The sequence below is a fragment of the Macaca thibetana genome, chromosome 1, assembly GCF_024542745.1.
Source record: "Macaca thibetana thibetana isolate TM-01 chromosome 1, ASM2454274v1, whole genome shotgun sequence".
Lineage (NCBI taxonomy): Eukaryota > Metazoa > Chordata > Mammalia > Primates > Cercopithecidae > Macaca > Macaca thibetana.
The window spans coordinates 27069610-27089666 of record NC_065578.1 but is presented as its reverse complement, the minus strand read 5'-3'; the positions used below and the strand labels follow the sequence as shown (position 1 = coordinate 27089666).

Genomic DNA, 20057 nt, shown 5'->3' with positions numbered 1-20057 from the left:
TCCTTCTTTTTTTTTCTTTTCTTTCTTTTTTTTTTGAGATGGATTTTCGCTCTTATTGCCCAGGCTGGAGTACAGTGGAGCAACCTTGGCTCACTGCAACCTCCACCACCCGGGTTCAAGTGATTTTCCTGCCTTAGCCTCTCAAGTAACTGGGATTATAAGCATATACCACCACACCCAGCTAATTTTGTATTTTTAGTAGAGATGGAATTTCTCCATGTTGGTCAGGCTGGTCTCAAACCCCTGACCTCAGGTGATCCGCCTGCCTTGGCCTCCCAAAGTGCTGGATTCCAGGCATGAGCCACCGCGCCTGGCCAACATGTTATTTTCTTTTATCACCATTTTCCATTCTCATCCTCCACAATAGTTCTAGTGCAGGCAATATATATCCTTGATGTTGTAGGTATGCTTGTAAAATGTATAGTGTTATTCTGTGCGTGTATTCCTTTTACATTTACATAAAAGTTACGGTTCACATAATTTGACCTTATTCTGTGTCTCATTCCCTCCCCCCCCAGCATTATTTTTGCAATGGAATCATGTTGGAGTGTGTACATCTAGTTCAATGATGTCAATGTCTGCTGGGTCCTCCATTGTGTACATCCACTACATTCTACCCATTCCCTTGGTAATGGACACTCAGGGTGCCTTCTGTTCCGTTTACTTTTCTTTCTTTTTCTGGGCGGGGCATGGTGGGGGATAGAGTCTCGCTCTGGCCCCAAGCCTGGAGTGCAGTGACGCGATCATGGCTCACTGCAACCTCTGCCTCCCAGATTCAAGCTATTCTCCTGTCTCAGGCTCCCAAGTAGCTGGGATTACAGATGCCTGCCACTGCACTGGGCTAATTTATGGATTTTTTAGAAGAGACAGGGTTTCGGCCGGGCGCAGTGGCTCAAGCCTGTAATCCCAGCACTTTGGGAGGCCGAGATGGGCGGATCACGAGGTCAGGAGATCGAGACCATCCTGGCTAACACGATGAAACCCCGTCTCTACTAAAAAAATACAAAAAACTAGCCAGGCGAGGTGGCAGGTGCCTGTAGTCCCAGCTACTCGGGAGGCCGAGGCAGGAGAACGGCGTAAACCCGGGAGGTAGAGCTTGCAGTGAGCTGAGATCCGGCCACTGCACCCCAGCCTGGGCCACAGAGTGAGACTCCATTTCAAAAAAAAAAGAAGAGACAGGGTTTCACCATGTTGGTCAGGCTGGTCTTGAACTCCTGACCTCAAGTGATCTGCCTGCTTCAGCCTCCCAAAGTGCTGGGATTACAGGTGTGAGCCACCACACCCAGCCCCATTCCCTTTTTATAACCAATGCTGTGAGATTCTTCCAGGTGTTCCCTATGGACCCATGTAAGAATTTCTCTAGAATGTATACCTGGGAGTGACATTCCCAGGTCGTAGGCTACACTTATTTAATTTGGCAAAGAATTGCCAAATTGCTTCTGGAATGACTGTACCAGTCTACACTCCCACCCCTAGTTACACAAATTGTGTCTATTTCTATGCATTCCTACCCACACTTGGCACTGTCCAACTTTAAAGTTGCAGGTAGGTGTAAAATAAAAATCTTGTTTTTGGTTTGGATTTCTCTAACATTACTTTTTTTTTTTTTTTTTGTAGGCAGGTTCTTACTCTGTCACCCAGGCCGAACTGCAGTGGCATGAACATGACTTACTGCAGCCTTGAACTCTGGGGCTCAAGTGATCCTCCTGCCCCAGCTACCCCGGTAGCTGGGACTGCAGGCATGCCACCACATCTGGCTAACTTTAAATTATTTATTTATTTTGAAGGAGTTTCGCTCTGTTGCCAAGGCTGGAGTGCAGTGGTGCAATCTTGGTTCACCACAACCTCTGTCTCCTGGATTCAAGCAATTCTCCTGCCTCAGCCTCCCCAGTAGCTGGGATTACAGGCAGATGCCATCATACCCAGTTAATTTTTGTATTTTTAGTAGAGACAGGGATTTCACCATGTTGTCTGGCTGGTCTCGAACTTCTGACCTCAAGTGATCTGCCCGCCTCAGCCTCCCAAAGTGCTGGGATTATAGATGTGAGCCACCGTGCTTGGCCAATTCTTTCTTTGTTTGCCAGGCTGATCTTGAACTCCTGAGCTTAAGCAATTCTCCCTCCATGGCCTTCCAAATTGATGGCATTACAGGGGTAAGTCACTGAGTCCAGCAATCTCACATTACTAATGGGTTTGTAGTCATGTACTCATTAGACATTTGAGTTTAAATTCAGACAATTCTGACTCCAAAGTCCATACAGTGTCACAGAATGATCAGTAAAGTGATCTCTAGGGCCACATTGCCAGGTTTAATTTCTGTCTTTGCCACTTCCCAGTCTGTGATTTTTAGGCAGACTTAACCTCTCTGGGCCATTTTCTTCATCTGTAAAATGGGAATAATAATACTGACAACATAATAGGATGGTTTTGAGGATTTAGAATTGGTGGTTAGAATAGTGCTTTCCATGAAATGAACTTAGTAAATATTATGTCCTGGCTGGGCACGGTGGCTCATGCATGTAATCCCAGCACATTGGGAAGCCAAGGTGGGAGGATCGCTTAAGCCCAGGAGTTTGAGACCAGCCTGGGCAACACAGGGAGACTCTGTCTCTACAAAAAATTACCAAAACTAGCTGGGCGTGATGGCACACACCTGTAGTCCCAGCTACTCGGGAGGCTGAGGTGAGAGAATTGCTTGAGCCTAGGAGGTGGAGGCTGCAGTGAGCTGTGATCACACCACTGCATTCCAGCCTGGGCAACAGAGTAAGACTCTGTCTCAAAAAAAAGTGTTATGTCCTGTCCTGACAGAGTGTGTCTTTCTCCACACATAAACTCCCTTTTCTTTCTTTCTTTCTCTTTCTTTCTTCCTTTCTTTCTTTTCTCTCTTTCTTTCTCTCTCTCTCTTTCTCTTTCTTTCTTTCTTTTTTCTTTCTTTCTTTCTTTCTTTCTTTCTTTCTTTCTTTCTTTCTCTTTCTTTCTTTCTTTCTTTCTTTCTTTCTTTCTTTCTTTCTTTTCTTTCTTTCTTTCTTTCTTTCTTTCTTTCTTTCTTTCTTTCTTTCTTTCTTTCTTTCTTTCTTTCTTTCTTTCTTTCTCCTTCCTGCCTGCCTGCCTGCCTGCCTGCCTCCCTCCCTCCCTCCCTCCCTTTCTTCTTCTTTTTTTTTTTTTTTTTTGACAGAGTCTCACTCTGTCGCCAGGCTGGAGTGTAGTGGTGTGATCTCGGCTCACTGCAACTTCTGCCTCCCGGGTTCAAACGATTCTCCTGCTTCAGCCTCCTGAGTAGCTGGGACTACAGACACATGCCACCACACCCAGCAATTTTTGTATTTTTAGTAGAGACGGAACTTCACCATGTTGACCAGGATGGTCTTGATCTCTTGACCTCATGATCTGCCTGCCTCGGCCTCCCAAAGTGCTGGGATTACAGGTGTGAGCCACTGTGCCTGGCCCATAACCTCCCTTTTCACTCCAGCCCATAATTCCATTCCCCTGCCCCTTTTCACCAAGTTCATGTTGTGTAACTCTGTATTTTCCTTAGAAACCTGAAACCATAGCAGAGAGGAACACAGTGGGACTAATCGGGCTTTCCTTGTATTTGACTTCCCAGACCATTCTAAAACACACTGAGAGTTTTTTAAGAAGCCAGAATTGCCACATACATGAGTCAGGGAATTTTGGCCTCTGGAATGAAAAGGATGAGTTAGTTCCCCAAAAAGGAGGATGGGGCATCAAAGGACACCATCAACAGAGTGAAAATGCAACCCACGGAGTGAAAGAAAATGTTTGCAAATCATATATCTAATACAACATTGACACCTAGAATATATAACTCCACAACGAAAACCAAACAACTTAATGTAAAAATGGGCCAAGTAATTGAATATACATTTCTCCAAAGAAGACCTACAAATGACCAGTGAACACTTGAAAAGATGCTCAATACGACTAATCTGTAGAGAAAAGCAAATCAAAATCACTATGAGATAAAAACCCAAAACAAGTGTTGGCAATGATGTTTAAAAATTGGAAACTGTAGGCCGGGCACAGTGGCTCATGCTTGTAATCCCAGCACTTTGGGAGGCTGAGGCAGGCAGATGACGAGGTCAGGAGATCGAGACCATCCTGGCTAACACGGTGAAAACCCCGTCTCTAGTAAAAATGCAAAAAATTAGCTGGGTGTGGTGGCAGGTGCCTGTAGTCCCAGCTACTCAGGAGGCTGAGGCAGGAGAATTGCTTGAATCCAGGAGATGGAGGCTGCCGTGAGCCGAGATCACACCACTGCACTTCAGCCTGGGCAACACAGTGAGACTCTTTCTTAAAAAACAAAAAACAAAACAAAACAAAAAATTGGAAACTGTGCATCCTCACTTTGCTAGTGAGAAAGTAAAATGGTTAACTGCTGTAGAAAATAATGTCAGTTCCTCAAAAAATTAAACCTAGAATCATTATATGGGCTGGGTGCAGTGGCTTATGCCTGTAATCCTAACACTTTGGGAGGCTGAAGAAGGAGTATTACTTGAGCCCAGGACTTCGAAACCAGCTTGGGCAACATAAGGAGACCCTATCTCTATTTAAAGAAAAAAAGCTGGGTGTTGTGGTGCACATCTGTAGTCCCAGCTACTCAGGAGGCCAAGGCAGATGCCCTGCTGGAGCCCGGGAGGTCTAGGCTGCAGTGAGCCATGATTACACCACTGCACTTCAGCCTGAGCAACAGAGTGAGACCCTATCTCAAAAAAAAAAAAAAAAAAAAAAAAAAAAAAAATCATCATGTAATCTAGTAATTCCTTTTTTTTTTTTTTTTTTGACAAGAGTCTCACTCTGTCACCCAAGCTGGAGTACAGAGGCACCATCACGGTTCACTGCAGCCTCAAAGTTCTGGGCTCAGGGGATCCTCCCACCTCAGCCTCCCCAGTAGCTGGAATTACAGTGTGTACTGCCACACCCAGTTAATTTGATCTAGTGATTCACTTCTGAGTACAAACCCCAAAGTATTGAAAACAGGAACTCAAGCAGATATTCGTAGTAACATTATTCACAATACCCAAAAGGTGGGAGTGACGCAAATGTCCACTGAGGAATGAATGGATAAACAAAATATGACATTGACATACAATTAAACATTGTTCAGGCCATGAGTGGTGGCTCATGACTGTAATCCCAGCACTTTGGGAGGCCAAGGCAGGAGGATCATTTGAGACTAGGAGTCTGAGATCACCCTGGGCAAAATAGCAAGACCTCATCTCTACTTAAAAAAAAATTAGCTGGGTACAGTGGCATGCACCTATAGTCCCAGTTACTCAAGGAGGCTGAGGCAGGAGGATCACTTGAGCTCAGGAGATCCAGGCAGCAGTGAGCTGTGATTGTGCCACTGCACTCCAGCCTGGGTGACAGAGCAAGACCCTGTGTCAAAAAAAAAATTGGCAGGGAGCTGTGGCTCATGCCTGTAATTCCAGCATTTTGGAAGGCCAAGGTAGGCGGATCAGTTGAGGTCAGGAGTTTGAGACCAGCCTGGCCAACATGGAGATACCCCATCTCTACTAAAAATACAAAAAAATTAGCTGGGCATGCTGACGTGTGACTGTCATCTCAGCTACTCAGGAGGCTGAGGCAGGAGAATCGTTTGAATCCAGGAGGCAGAGGTTGCAATGAGCCAAGATCACGCCACTGCATTTCAGCCTGGGCTACAGAGCACGACTCTCACAAACAAAAAAAACAAAACAACAACAACAACAACAAAAATTAATTCGTTTTAAAAAGGAAAGAAATTCTGACATATGCTACAAAGATGGAAGAACTTTGAAGACATTATGTTAAATAATATAAGCCAGATACAGAAGGACAAATATTGTATGATTCCACTTATATACAGTACCCAGAGTAATCAAATTTGTAGAGACAAAAAGTAGAACGGTGATTGCCATGGAGAGAAGGGGGAAATGGAGAGTTAGTGTTTAATGGGTCCAGAGTTTAAATTTGGAAAGGTCAAAGTTCTGGAAATGTATGGCGGTGATGGTTGCATAACAATATGAATATTTCTTAATGTGCTGAGCTGTATACTTAATGGTTAAAATGGTACATTATATGTTACCTCAATTAAAAAAAAAAAACTTTCAAAAAGAGAAGAGGGGATTGAAACTGCCTGTGCAAAATTATGACTGAGACAGTGAGAGAGATCTAACCTCACCGACTCCATCTTGCTTCTAATCTTTAAACTGTCCTTGTTCCTTCCTGGGCATAGGCTGAACTAACTTTGGGAGGAACTTAGTTTATAGTTTAAAACAAAGACAGGCCGGGCGCGGTGGCTCAAGCCTGTAATCCCAGCACTTTGGGAGGCCGAGACGGGCAGATCACAAGGTCAGGAGATCGAGACCATCCTGGCTAACACGGCGAAACCCCGTCTCTACTAAAAACACAAAAAATTAGCCGGGCGAGGTGGCGGCGCCTGTGGTCCCAGCTACTCGGGAGGCTGAGGCAGGAGAATGGCGGGAACCCGGGAGGCGGAGCTTGCAGTGAGCTGAGATCTGGCCACTGCACTCCAGCCTGGGCGACAGAGCGAGACTCCGTCTCAAAAAAAATAAATAAATAAATAAATAAAAATAAAAAAATAAAAAAATAAAACAAAGACAATACCAGCCCTTTCCCAAAACAAACCTCCTTCTTGCCTGGAGACTAGACTGCCTTTGTAGGACTAACAAATTAGCCACAAGATTAGAAATTAGGGTTTAGGAGTCATGCGACTGTAGGCTACAAGATTCTGACCTTCCCTAAATTGTTCCTGAGATCAGTGCTTAAGATATTTTGCAGACCCTGCACTTGGTGGATCAGCTGGCACCACCCACATCTGTAAACTGGCTCATCTGATCTGTGGCCCCCACCCAGGAACTGACTCAGAGCAAGAGGACAGCTTCACCTTCCCGTGATTTCATCTCTGACCTCACCAATCAGCACTCTCAGTAAACTGACCTTCCCCAACTGACTAAATTATCCTTAAAAACTCTCGTCCCCAAATGATCGGGGAGACTGATATGAGTAATAATAAAACTCTGGTCTCCCGCACACCCGGCTCTGCGTGAATTATTCTTTCTCCATTGGAATTCCCCTGTCTTGAGAAATAGGATCTGTGTAGGCAGCGGGCAAGGTGAACCCACTGGGCTGTTATAGGACGAGAAGAAGCAGGCTGAGCTGGGGGAGATTCAGGCTCCCAAAGGAACCTTTCTCACAGTGGGTTCTCATGTTCAAGGTGATGTTTCCTGCCATTGAGGCATCAAACTCTGCTTGAATTACTAAGTGTGAAAGAGCTTAGTCAATACAATTCTATATATGTGATATCCTTTCATTCCACAAAAGATCCACCATATGCTGTGGGGACAAGTCAAAAAAAGACAAGGTCCTTGCACTCACACTCTAGCAAGTAGCAGATGTGTTAAATATGCAAGAGTGTTGTATTTGCTGTTTCATGCTCACCGGGCTTGTGAGAGTCCATCATGAGCAACTCTTCCCAACTCTGTGTTCAGAGATGTCATGCTGGTAACCTGAAATCAGCCATGGTGGTAGTATTTACACCACAGGAATTAGCAAAAACTACAAATCAGGGCTATTATAGTTTGAATCTCAGGCCTGACACTTGCTGGCTATGTGATCCTGGGCATTTGCCTCAGTTTCTTTATATGTACAATGGGTATAATAAATGTCAATTCCCTTCTCTTCACTCTTCTAAGATGTGGAAAATTTGACACTTGGGATGGGTCACTGTTCTTGAATCACAGAGAGCCTGCCTCTCCTTAGGTAACTGCTGATGCCACTCTCCTATTGGCCCAGTTGGCGCAAATGTTGCCCCAGGCTACGGGTTGGCCGGAGAGGGCAGCAATCCAGAAGTAACTTCACATACATTCGTGTATTCTGTGGGCACTGGGGAGAGAGAGGAGGACTAGAAAGGAAAGAGAAGACGGCAGCTCTCCGTAGTCCATTTGTTTACACTTGGTCTTATGTGTGGCCTGTTAATGGCTCCTAACATTAGGGATGTTTCACAGCAAATGACCTTTAACTCCAGCAGCAGCCAAAATAAGTTCAGGAGGGCAAGAGGGGCAACGGGGAAGACCATGGACCTTGGAGTTAGAGCTGGATTTGTCTCCTAGTTCTGACGTCACTAGTTGTTTGGCCTTAGGTAACTGATTGTCTATCTCTGAACCTCAGTTTCCCCAGTTGTAAAAATGAAGATAATGGCAACTACTGCACGGATATGTTAGGAGGCTCTGGGGAGGTAATGGACTCAAAATCCTGGCCTCAAGTGATCCTCCTGCCTTAGCCTCCTGGGTAGCTGGGATTTACAGGGACAAGCCACCGCCCAGCTTGGGAAGGTAATGGAGAGGAAATCATTTTATAATCTGTCAAGGATTATTATACATACCATTGAACATGAGCAATTAACTGCAGCAAGAATGCGTGTTGCCTAATATCTATTGTCTCTCTCTTCCTAAGTAGAAGAATCCCTGTTTTTAATCTAGGTGCTAGCAATGCACCTAGCCAAAAGATTACATTCCTTATAGCTAGGTGTAGCCCTGTGACTAAGTTATGGTCAATGAGATGTAAATTGTAGGGGAGAAAAAAGAACTTCCTCTTTACCCTTCGTAGTTCTTAGCTAGGACACATCCTGGTAACAGAAGACAAGAAAAACAAACAGAAATCTATTAACATGTATACCTCATGTTTACAAGAGAGATACCCAGGGGTTGAGTAAGTCTCAAAGAGGTGGCTTTGAATTCAGGCTTATGGAGAATTTTCAACAAAGAACAGTAAAGTTGTGGAAAAGTGACAAGGCAAAGGAAAAGGACTTTTTTTTTTTGAGACGGAGTTTCGCTCTTGTTGCCCAGGCTGGAGTGCAGTGGCGCGATCTTGGTTCACTGCAACCTATGCCTCCCGAGTTCAAGTGATTCTCCTGCCTCAGCTTCCTGAGTAGCTGGGATTACAGGCACCCGCCACCAAGCCTGGCTAATTTTTTGTATTTTTAGTAGAGACGAGGTTTTGCCATGTTGGCCAGGCTGCTCTGGAACTCTTGACCTCAGGTGATCCACCTACCTTGGCCTCCCAAAGTACTGGGATTACAGGTATGAGCCACCGTGCCTGGCCAGAAAAGGACTTTTGAGTCTCCTGGGGCAGCAAATTTGGGGAAGGCAAATAAATAGTAGGTAAAGGCTAGTTAGTAAAGTTTGTCACATAGATTCCTTTGGTGTCTTCTTCCGGCAAATGAGGGTCTAAAGTTGTCTTCAGAGATCAACCTCTGTTTCTCGTGTTTGGGAGGGGAGGAAGGACACTTTTGCCTTTTTAAACTTATGTCCTGCTTTTAGGCTAATGGGAGAGGGTAGAGACCTTTTGTTGTATCTGTTTCTTCTCAATTGCCTTCAGCTCAAAATAGTCCTTATGCAAAAGAGGCATATTTGGAGGTGGGGAGGTAGAATATTCTGGTCTCCTAAAAGTGAAAGAGTTGATAGTTCATTTGGAAATAGTGCTTCAAAGAAGCTTACTCAGCTATAATCCCCTTCTGTTCTTCCCTCCTTTTTTTTTTCCTTGCCTGGAATTTGGTGTTCCTGCAGCCATCTTATGTCTTGAAGTGACTTTGAGGGTGAAAGCTATGGACCACAATGGTAGAACAAGTGATACAAGGAACCTGGGCCCATGATGATGGTGGAGTACAATTCCTGGACAATGATCAGTAGCTAAGTGTAATAGCAGGCCTGGGACTTGAATTAGGGTCTATATGGTCTATATGGTGGAGTAGCAGTTAGGATACTTGGTTGCAAGCAACAGACATTGCCTCTGCCTATTTTTAGCAAAATAGAATTTATTGGAAGGATGTTGGTGGGGCTCAAATAAGTCGTAGGTAGCTGGAGAAGCAAGCTTGGGGACACACAGGAACCAAAGGAGAGTTGGAAGGCCTAGGATCAGGTTGCAGGCACATTTTCACCTGAGTACTGCCACTGCCACCATGATGAATGACTTCCAACAAGATCTCCTATCCTGCCCCCACTGTTTCAAAATTCAAATTCTCAGGAGAGGGCGTCTGATGGAATCAACTCTGGCCCTGTCCTCCATGGATTCTTTAATGAAATGGGTCATCTAGGGTTACTTTTCAATCAAGGCCACAAAGGAAATTAATACATTGTTGCGATAGAGGAGATTATTTCAGTTATATATTTCCACAACAGGGGTAAATAGCAAATAATCACATACTTTGGAAGCATGCAACAATAAGCATTTAAACGTTCATCACTCATACATCTGGTGATCAGCTAGGCAGCTCTGCTGATCTGTTTTGGACATGCTACATATCTGGAGGTTGGCTGGCTGTTGATTTAGTCTGACCTTGGCTGGGAAGACTAGGGCATCTGGATCTGTTCCTTCAGTAGGAGAGTCTGGCATTTTGTCATGGGTGATGGCAGAGGCATGAGAAGGGTGGTATGGCAGACGCACCTGACAGTCATAACGTAAGCATATCCTGAGAATTACCCTATGATCCAAGAGGAATCTGAGAGTGGCCAACCCAGAGATTGACTCATTATCTGTCAAGGGCATCTAAACCCCCGGCCCATCCCTTAGAACACAGACGGTACGGGGGATGGAGGCCCTTTGTTTTGGGTTAAATGGAGGTAGCTAGTTTAACTGCCCAGTGGTTTCTTCTTGCCCACTGCCCAGATAGAGCTGATTTATCAAGATAGGGGAACTGCAATAGAGGATGAGTTTTACACATGTAGAACTGGCTAAACAGGACACCAGAGTTTTATCATTACTCAAAGCAGTATCCTTGAAAATTTGGAGGCTAAGGTTTTTCAAAGATAACCTTTGGCAGAGGTGTGGGAAATGGTCCTAGCGTGCTGAGTCTGCGTCTGGGTGGGGGACAAAGTCCAGTTGGTGGGTCCAGTGGGGCCATTGGGTCATCAAGAATGTGAAAGCCGGCTGGGTGCAGCGGCTCATGCCTGGAATCCCAGCACTTTGGGAGGCCAAGGTGGGAGGATCGCTTGGGCTCAGAACTTCAAGACATACCTGGGCAACATAGTGAGACCTTATCTCTACTAAAAATAAAAAAAATTAGTGGAGTGTGGTGGTGCATGCCTATAGTTCCAGCTGGGGAGGCTAAGGCAGGAGGATCCTTTGAGCCCAGGAGGTTGAGGCTGTTGTGAACCATGATCGTGCCACCGCACTCCAGCCTGGACAACAGAGAAAGACCCTGTTTCAACAACAACAACAACAAAAAAAAAAAAAAAAAAAAAAAAAGAAGAAGAAGAAGAGAAAAGAAACGCAAAGGCCTGAAAAGACAACTCAAAAGGTCAATCTTAGCTTCCACAATAATGATGTTATCTGCAGGAGTAATTGAGGAAGTTGCAAATCTTGTGACCTCTGGAGTTATAGCTGGTAATCATTTATGCCTGCTTCTTAGCAGAATTCAGGCTTCTCTCATCCTCCTAACCTGGTGGTCTTTCATTCATTTTACCAAGGTGATTTTGTTTGGGAGAAGGGCTATTATCATTTAAGCTATAAACTACATTTCCCCCCAAGTTAGCTTGGCCCAAGTCCAGGAATGACCAAGGGCAGTTTGGAGGTTAAAGGCAAGATGTGGGGGTTGGTTAGATCAGATCGCTTTCACTGTTATAATTTTTGCAAAGATGGTTTCACTAGGTGGAGGCTGCTAAGTAAAAATGCTATATGAACTGCATGCCTTTTTTTTCTTTTTGAGACAGGCTCTTGCTTACTCTGTCGCCCAGACAGGAGTGCAGTAGTGTGATTACAGTTCACTGCAGCCTTGACCTCCCAGGCTCAAGCAATCCTTCTGAGACAGGAATAATACAAGGTGGTCACAGGAGAATATAAAATTCCAGGCAGCAGTTTCACATGACTAGCAAAAAGAAACCGTTGAAATAGCTGCAGAAGCTAAGGGATAAGACCCTGAAAAACCAGGGTGTGGGCCAAGCTGGCTGAGACCAACTGGACCCAATGTGAAACTGGATTTGACCTAGGTTTCTCCCAGGACCTCATTATACGCTTATTAACATACAAATTACACACCCACCAGCACTGCGACAGTTCTGAGAACACCCATATTTGGTGTAAAAATGAGCGGCACCACAGTTCCAAGAAATCTTCACCTTTTTCCAGGAATCTTAATGAATATTCAACCTTTTGGTTAAGAAACCCATAAAAGTAGAAACCTCAAACTCCGCTGTGTGACACTTTCTCTTGAGTCCACCCATACTCCCCTCTCTTGAGTGTGTACTTTTCGCTTTACAATAAATCACCCTACTTTCACTGTTTTTTTTTTTTTTTTAAACATAAGGTCTCCCTCTGTTGCCCAGGCTGGAGGGCAGTGGGGCTATCTTGGCTCACTGCAATTTCCACCTTCTGGGTTCAAGCAATTCTCCCACCTCAGCCTCCTGAGGAGCTGGGACCACAGGCGTGCACCACCACACCCAGTTAATTTTTGTATTTTTAGTAGAGACAGGGTTTTGCCATCTGGACCAGGCTGGTCTTGAACTCCTGGCCTCAAGTGATCCGCCCGCCTCAGCCTCCCAAAGTGCTGGGATTACAGGAGTGAGCCACCACGCCCGGCCTACTTTCACTGTTTTTTGACTCATCTTTGAACTCCTTCTTGTGATGGGGTCAAGAACCTGGACACTGGCCGGGGTTGAGGTCCCACTGACATTTGGGGACCTCCCTTAGCCCACTGCTATCACCCCTGGCTAAGCCTCCCAAGTACCTAGGATTACAGGCATACACCACCATGCTCAGCTAATTGTTTTTTAAACTTTATTATATGTAGAGACTGGGTCTCACTTTGTTGCTCAGGTTGATCTTGAACTCCTGGGCTGAAAAGATTCTCCCACCTCAGCCTTCTAAAGTGTTGGGATTACAGGCATGAGCCTCTGCAAGTCACATGACTAAGCCCAGGATCAGAGTGATGGAGCACGGTGAAGTTTTGTGACAAAGGGTGTGGATATAGAGAAAGGTGAAGAATCGGTGCCACTTGTGCAATCTACAAGGGAATAGTTCGTGCCAATAAAAGGAGCCAGTGTCTACAACAGACACCAAAACCCAAGTTCTTTCCATGTTTCACACCACCTGGGACCCAGCTGAAGGAGCAGTTCTTGAGGACAGGCCTCTGTCCTCACTCCAGGGATTCAGTAGAATGTCAGCTCCATGAGAGCTGGGGCCTTCATTCTCTGTCGGCAATTTTTTTTTTTTTTTACCTTGCCTTTATTTCAGACAAGATTTTTTCTGTTTTGTTCATTATGTAACCTCAGTGCCTAGAACAGTGCCTGATACATAACAGGTACTTAATGAACACTGGTTAAATGAAAATTAACTTGTGAACTTACCTTAGGCATCTAAGCAAGGTAGCTCCCTTTTTGTGGGGAGGCTGTGTGGTATGGAGGAAAGGACCTAGATTTGGAGGAAAAAAACAAAATGAGTTAGAATCTGGGCTTCATTTACTCTGGGTGATCTTGAGCAAATTGTTCAACCTCCCTGAGCCTCAGTTTCCCGTAGTGGAAACCTTTTGCAGTGAATTTTCAGTGCACCCTTCCCATCTTTCTGGTAATCGTCCCTGCCATCGTCACATGGTTGATACAATGGGGCTTCTATAACTATGTGAATCTGTCTCCCTCAACCCTGCCTGACTGATTGGATTAGGGGTATGGATCCAACTCGCATTGGCCCATCAGAGTCCCTTTCCTGGGAATTTGGAATTCCAGGTTCAGTCTTAAACAGAGGAGATAGGAACTCAGGAGCTACCTATGACCATTTGCTGCCACAGAGTGCTGATATGCAGCAAGAGAGAAGGATAAAACCCCCATTCCAGGTTATTCCTTAAGCCCAGACAGCTAGACATGTAGCTAGGTAGCCACTGGTGAAATGGTTACGGGCACAGTCTCTGGCTCCAGATTACCTTGGTTCAGATTCTGGCCTTGCCACTTAGTAGCTGTGTGACCCTGGGTGAGTCATTGAACTTTCTCTGTGACCTGGTTCTCATCTGTAAAATAGGAGTGACATTATCATCTACTGCATGGGGTTGCCCTAAGGATTAAGTAAAAGGCATAGAATAATACCTGACACACAGTGAGTACTAAGTAAACATTATCTTTTTTTTTTTTTTTTGTGAGATGGAGTCTGGCTCTGTCACCTAGGCTGGAGTACAGTGGTGTGATCTTGGCTCACTGCAACCTCTGCCTCTCGGGTTCAAGCAATTCTCCTGCCTCAGTCTCTCGAGTAGCTGGGATTACAGGCATGCGCCACCATGCCTGGCTAATTTTTGTATTTTTAGTAGAGACGGGGCTTCACCATGTTGGCCAGGCTGGTCTTGAACTCCTGACCTCAAATGATCCGCCTGCCTTGGCCTCCCAAAGTGCTGGGATTACGGGCATGAGCCACCGAGCCCAGCCACATTATCTGTTATTATTATATATGTCCCTGGATTCCAGGCCACACTCTCTGATTTTAAAAATTAACACCCCTTTCCCCCCATGTTTTGGAAACAGCTCACTTCACAGAATTGTTTATTCCAATTCAAAAAATCTGAACTCGGCCGGGCGCGGTGGCTCAAGCCTGTAATCCCAGCACTTTGGGAGGCCGAGACGGGTGGATCACGAGGTCAGAGATCGAGACCATCCTGGCTAACACGGTGAAACCCCGTCTCTACTAAAAAATACAAAAAACTAGCCGGGCGCGGTGGCGGGCGCCTGTAGTCCCAGCTACTCGGGAGGCTGAGGCAGGAGAATGGCGTGAACCCGGGAGGCGGAGCTTGCAGTGAGCTGAGATCCGGCCACTGCACTCCAGGCTGGGCGACAGAGCGAGACTCCGTCTCAAAAACAAACAAACAAACAAACAAACAAAAAATCTGAACTCACCTTTCTTCACCTGTGAAATGGTGAAAGTGAAGAATCTAAGTTCTTAGAGGGGCAGGGAGGGTTACATGAGATGAGTACAGCTCTTGACACCACTGTAGGCACTGGGCATTTTCTTTCCTTTTTTTAAAATGGAGTTTCACTCTTGTTGCCCAGGCTGGAGTGCAGTGGCTCAGTCTCGGCTCACTGCAACCTCAGCCTCCTGGGTTCAAGTGATTCTCCTGCCTCAGCCTCCCAAGTAGCTGGGATTACAGGCATCTGCTACCTACGCCTGGCTAATTTTTGTATTTTTAGTAGAGACGGGGTTTCACCTTGTTGACCAGGCTGGTCTCGAACTCCTGACCTCAGGTGATCTGCCCCCTTGGCCTCCCAAAGTTCTGGGATTACAGGTGTGAGCCAACACGCCCAGCCAGTACTGGGTGTTTTCATGCTTCCCATTCTTCTTGCCCTCTGTTCCCCAGAATCTGGTCATCTTCACCCACCTTGGCTGAGCTGGGGCTGGGGCTGAGTGTGGGAGATGGTGCCTCTGGGGTGGAGGCACCATCTTTCCAAGGTGAGTCTGATCTATTTGACAAGGTTCTTAGAACCATGCACCTTGACACCTCATTCTGCACTCAGGAGAGTCAATCATCCATCTTGAGTGCCTTTCCCCGGGAATATTTCACCCCCGGATGCACTCTAGGTTTTCTCGTTGCTGGGAACATGACTTAGGGCATAGTGGCCCTTGTGGGTGGAACAGAAGCCTGAGCCCAGTTTTCCTCATTTATACCCTGCTGTGCAATCCCTTCCCTGGTCCCCTTGTGATCTACACAGGAAGGAAGGAAAGGTGTGTTATGGGCTTAAGGGAACAGAGGGCAAGAGTCTTGGGGATGTGGATGGAGCCTCTTGTTTCATGTGCTAACATCCCAGGGCAGAGAACAAGTCTGTGATGAGGAGTTTTCTTCCCCTGGGCCTACTTCCTCAGCCTTTCCGGCCCCTTCCTTCGCAGTCTCTCCTGTCAGCCCACCCAGTTTACATCCCGGACCAAGCCTAGCAAGGGTGTGGGGTGTGGTTAGGTGGGGTGGGAGATTCTAGGACCATTTTTTTTTTTGAGATGGAGTTTCACTCTGTTGCCCAGGTTAGAGTGCAGTGGTGCGATCTCAGCTCACTGCAACCTTTGCCTTCCAGGTTCAAGCGATTCTCCTGCCTCAGCCTCCCAAGTAGCTAGGATTACAGGCGCCCGCCACCACACCCAGCTATTTTTTTTTTTTTTTTGTCTTTTTAGTAGACACGGGGTTTCACCATATTGGTCAGGCTGGTCTTGAACTCCTGACCTCATGATCTGCCCGCCTCGGCCTCCCAAAGTGCTGGGATTACAGGTGGGGGCCACCATGCCTGGCCCCAGGACCAGTTTTGCCTCCTGTATCCATTTGCTTCTGGTCTGGTGGACAGGGGAGTGATCTCCAGAAAGGGACCAGATATTGTCATGGTCTGTGACCTTGCCCCTTTTCTCCTGTGGGGAAAGCAGTTGTGGACACAGAAAAGGCCATGGAGTGGGGAGGGAGAGTACCAGGAAGAATAGCTAATGGATGGGGTGCTTCATACCTAGGTGATGGCTTGATCTATGCAGCAAACCACCATGGCACACGTTTACCTGTGTAACAAACCTGCACATCCTGCACATGTACTCCAGAACTTAAACTTACATTAAAAAAAAAAAAAAAAAGGAAAAGGCCATGGAGTATTGGAGGGTACTACTGGCAACCCACAAATCTTCTTCTTCTCCCATGCTGCTATGGTCCTTGACTGCGATTCGGCCACAGTTTTCCTATTTAGTTCTCCAGCTGTGACTGGAGAACATAGCCTCAGACTTTGTATATTACCTGCCTCTTAGCTGCCTCAGTTAAAGACCTGCTAAGCCTATACCAAGTTCCCACTCCTCCTTGGATCCTAAACCTAGGGCTGTCTGATTTCCCAGAAAGTGCCTCTGGAGCTAGGTCAGTGTCCTCAGCGGTTAAACATCCTCTCCGTCTCCACCAGCCCAACATTCTCCATGCCTGAATTGACTTCAGTTACTATATTTTGAGTCTTTCTTAAAGAGATAGCCTGGGGAAGGAACATGGAATCTAGAATCAGACATGCTGGGCTGGGATTCTGGGACAGTGATCACTTGTTGTCTGACTTTGAGTTGACCACTTCCCCTCTCTTAGTATCAGTTTCCACACTTGTCAAAGAGTCTATTGATCCCCTATCTTGAAGATGGGAGGCTTTAATGAGACAACCAATCTACAGTACCTAGTGCATTGTAGAGGCTTGAGAAGTGGCTGTCCATGCCCCTTCTCCATACACTACTGTAGAAGGAAGAAGAATGCTGTATCTTCATTGTTCCTCAATGATTTAAACCCTCCCTTGCCCTACAGCTGTTGAGCCATGGGAAATTACTTTATTTCCTGTAGTCCCAGTTTCCCCATTCAGAATACAAGGAGTAAAATAGCATATACCTCCTAGAATTGTTTTGAGGATTAAATGAGATTGTGTTGAGTGTATAACATAGAACCTGCTACAAAGTAAACGCTCGAAACACTTGTGACATGCAAGTCATTTCCAGGTTTTTGCGACTTTGTTTCCCCTTTATTATAATTTAATTATAATAAAGTTCTGGGAAAGGAATTACCACCTGGTGAAATATATTGCCAAAGTTCTTTTTAAAGGGTTGTGACACTGACACCACCACCAGCAAATTATGTAAATACTGGTTTTGTCATATCCTTGCCAGCACTACTGTTAGTTTTTACTAATATAAAAGGTGCCATATAGCTGACTTACTTTTTGTCCCTTTAACAGCAAAGGTAGACAGGTTGTGCTGGTCAGCAAAAGTTTATTGGAACTGGGGAGGAATAATTTTCTTTGAAGAGGGAACTTAGGAAGAGAAAAACACACACAAACTTTGTAAATATCTTGAAAATTGAGGATGTTGCTCTTCCTGTCAACTTCTGCTACTTCTCTTTTCTGAGATACACAGTTCTATATATCTTGTTCAGTTCCCTTAGCTCTGACACTTGTAGATTTGGAATGTGGAAGTGGCCCAGAGTTATCATGATTTAACGTTTGAGATAAACTTTTGATGAAATTTCAGATCAATTTCTATGTCCCTTGGAAGATACGTTTTATCATGACTTCATAATTCAGAAGATAAACTTTAATTTCTGTAGAAAATTATAAAAGATGGTGAGACTAAGTTTCTCTCTATATATAACATGAGAGGATGGGAAGATTGAGATGAGGTCATCTCCTAAGGGGCCTACATTTAAAAGCAATCAGCTTCATGGACCTGAAAGGACCTGCAAGGACTTTACTGACAAAACATGTCTTGGAAGGAGGGTGAATTCACCCAAGACCAAGAGAGGCTGGGGAAAGGAGGTGTGAAACTCGTCTCGTGGGGAGGCAGAATAATGTAGAGGAAGGAGAGGGGAATATTCAGTGTCACCTTCCCAGGTTTAAATCCCAGGTCAGCTACTTCTTGGTTACGGAAACTTGAGCAAAACAATGCCTTGACCACTCTGAGCCTCAGTGTTCCAATCTGCAAATGGGGTAATACCACTTGCCTTACATGACCTTGAGAAGATTCAGTGAGTTATAGTACATAAGGTAGCTATTGCAGTGCCTGCCATGGAAAAGTGCTAAATAAGAATGATTGCTAACATTCAGTTATAAGCCAGACACGACTCTAAGTACTTTACATCTATTAACTCTATGAGGTTAGGAATATTAAAAATCCCATTTTAAGACTAGAAAGGCCAGGCACGGTGGCTCACATCTGTAATCCCAGCACTTTGGGAGGCTGAGGAGGATGGATCATGAGGTCAGGAGTTCAAGACCAGCCTGGCCAAGATGGTGAAACCCCATCTCTACTAAAAATACAAAAAAATTAGCTGGGCATGGTAATGGGCACCTGTAATCCCAGCTACTCGGGAGGCTGAGGCGGAGAATTGCTTGAACCTGGGAGGTGGAGGTTGCAGTGAGCCAAGATCGCACCATTACACTCCAGCCTGGGCAACAGAGCAAGACCCCATTTCAAAAAAAAAAAAAAAGACTAGAAAACTGGGGCATAGAGAGACTTAAGTCACTTGCTTCTGGTTACATAGTAAGTGGCAGGGTGGGGATTCTTAACCCCTTTTCTATTCTGCCCCATACTCAGGGCAGTTCTACACAAGAGGGTGTGGCTGGCTTAGGGAGGATTCAGTATGCCATCAACCCTAGGAAGCCCACTCTGGTGGAAAGGAATGGTGAAAAAGGATCCGCCAGAAAAAAAAAAAATGCTGATAATGGGCTCGAGTACAGAACCATGGTACTACATGATTCTCAATGTCCTGCTTGTTCATCCCAGGAATCTGGTTGATGGCAGGGAGTTAAGAATCCAAGAGAAGAGAACTGGAGCCAGAGTAGACCAGAAGCCAGAGATTCATTGCCCTCCATCCTCAACTACATGCTGAAATACTGGAGGGACTCTGCTTCTCCCTCTCCAGGGGCTGTGAGTTCAAGCTAATTGTGTTTAACGTCCCAAGAATTAGTATTTTTTCCATCTTAGCAACTCCTTGCTTTTTTCCTTCATTAGATTATCACTTGCATTGCTTCGCATTTTTCTTCTTTGACATTTTTACTTGCTACTGTCTGTCTTTTTTTTTTTTTTTTTTTTTTTTTTTTTGAGACGGAGTCTCGCTCTGTAGCCCAGGCTGGAGTGCAGTGGCCGGATCTCAGCTCACTGCAAGCTCCGCCTCCCGGGTTCACGCCATTCTCCGGCCTCAGCCTCCCGAGTAGCTGGGACTACAGGCGTCCGCCACCTCGCCCGGCTAGTTTTTTGTATTTCTTAGTAGAGACGGGGTTTCACCGTGTTAGCCAGGATGGTCTCGATCTCCTGACCTCGTGATCCGCCGGTCTCGGCCTCCCAAAGTGCTGGGATTACAGGCTTGAGCCACCGCGCCCGGCCTTTTTTTTTTTTTTTTGAGACGGAGTCTCACTCTGTCACCCAGGCTGGAGTGCAGGGGCGCGATCTCGGCTCACTGCAAGCTCCGCCTCCCGGGTTCACGCCATTCTCCTGCCTCAGCCTCCGAGTAGCTGGGACTACAGGCGCCCGCCACCACGCCCGGCTAGTTTTTTGTATTTTTAGTAGAGACAGGGTTTCACCGTGTTAGC

The 20057-nt window shown here is 45.7% G+C and overlaps 1 protein-coding gene across 1 annotated transcript in view; it reads left to right on the top strand.

Moving 5' to 3' along the window:
• The window catches only part of RPA2 (replication protein A2), a 342664-nt gene that overhangs the window by 101316 nt on the left and 221291 nt on the right, over window positions 1-20057 (top strand). The window lies entirely within an intron of this gene.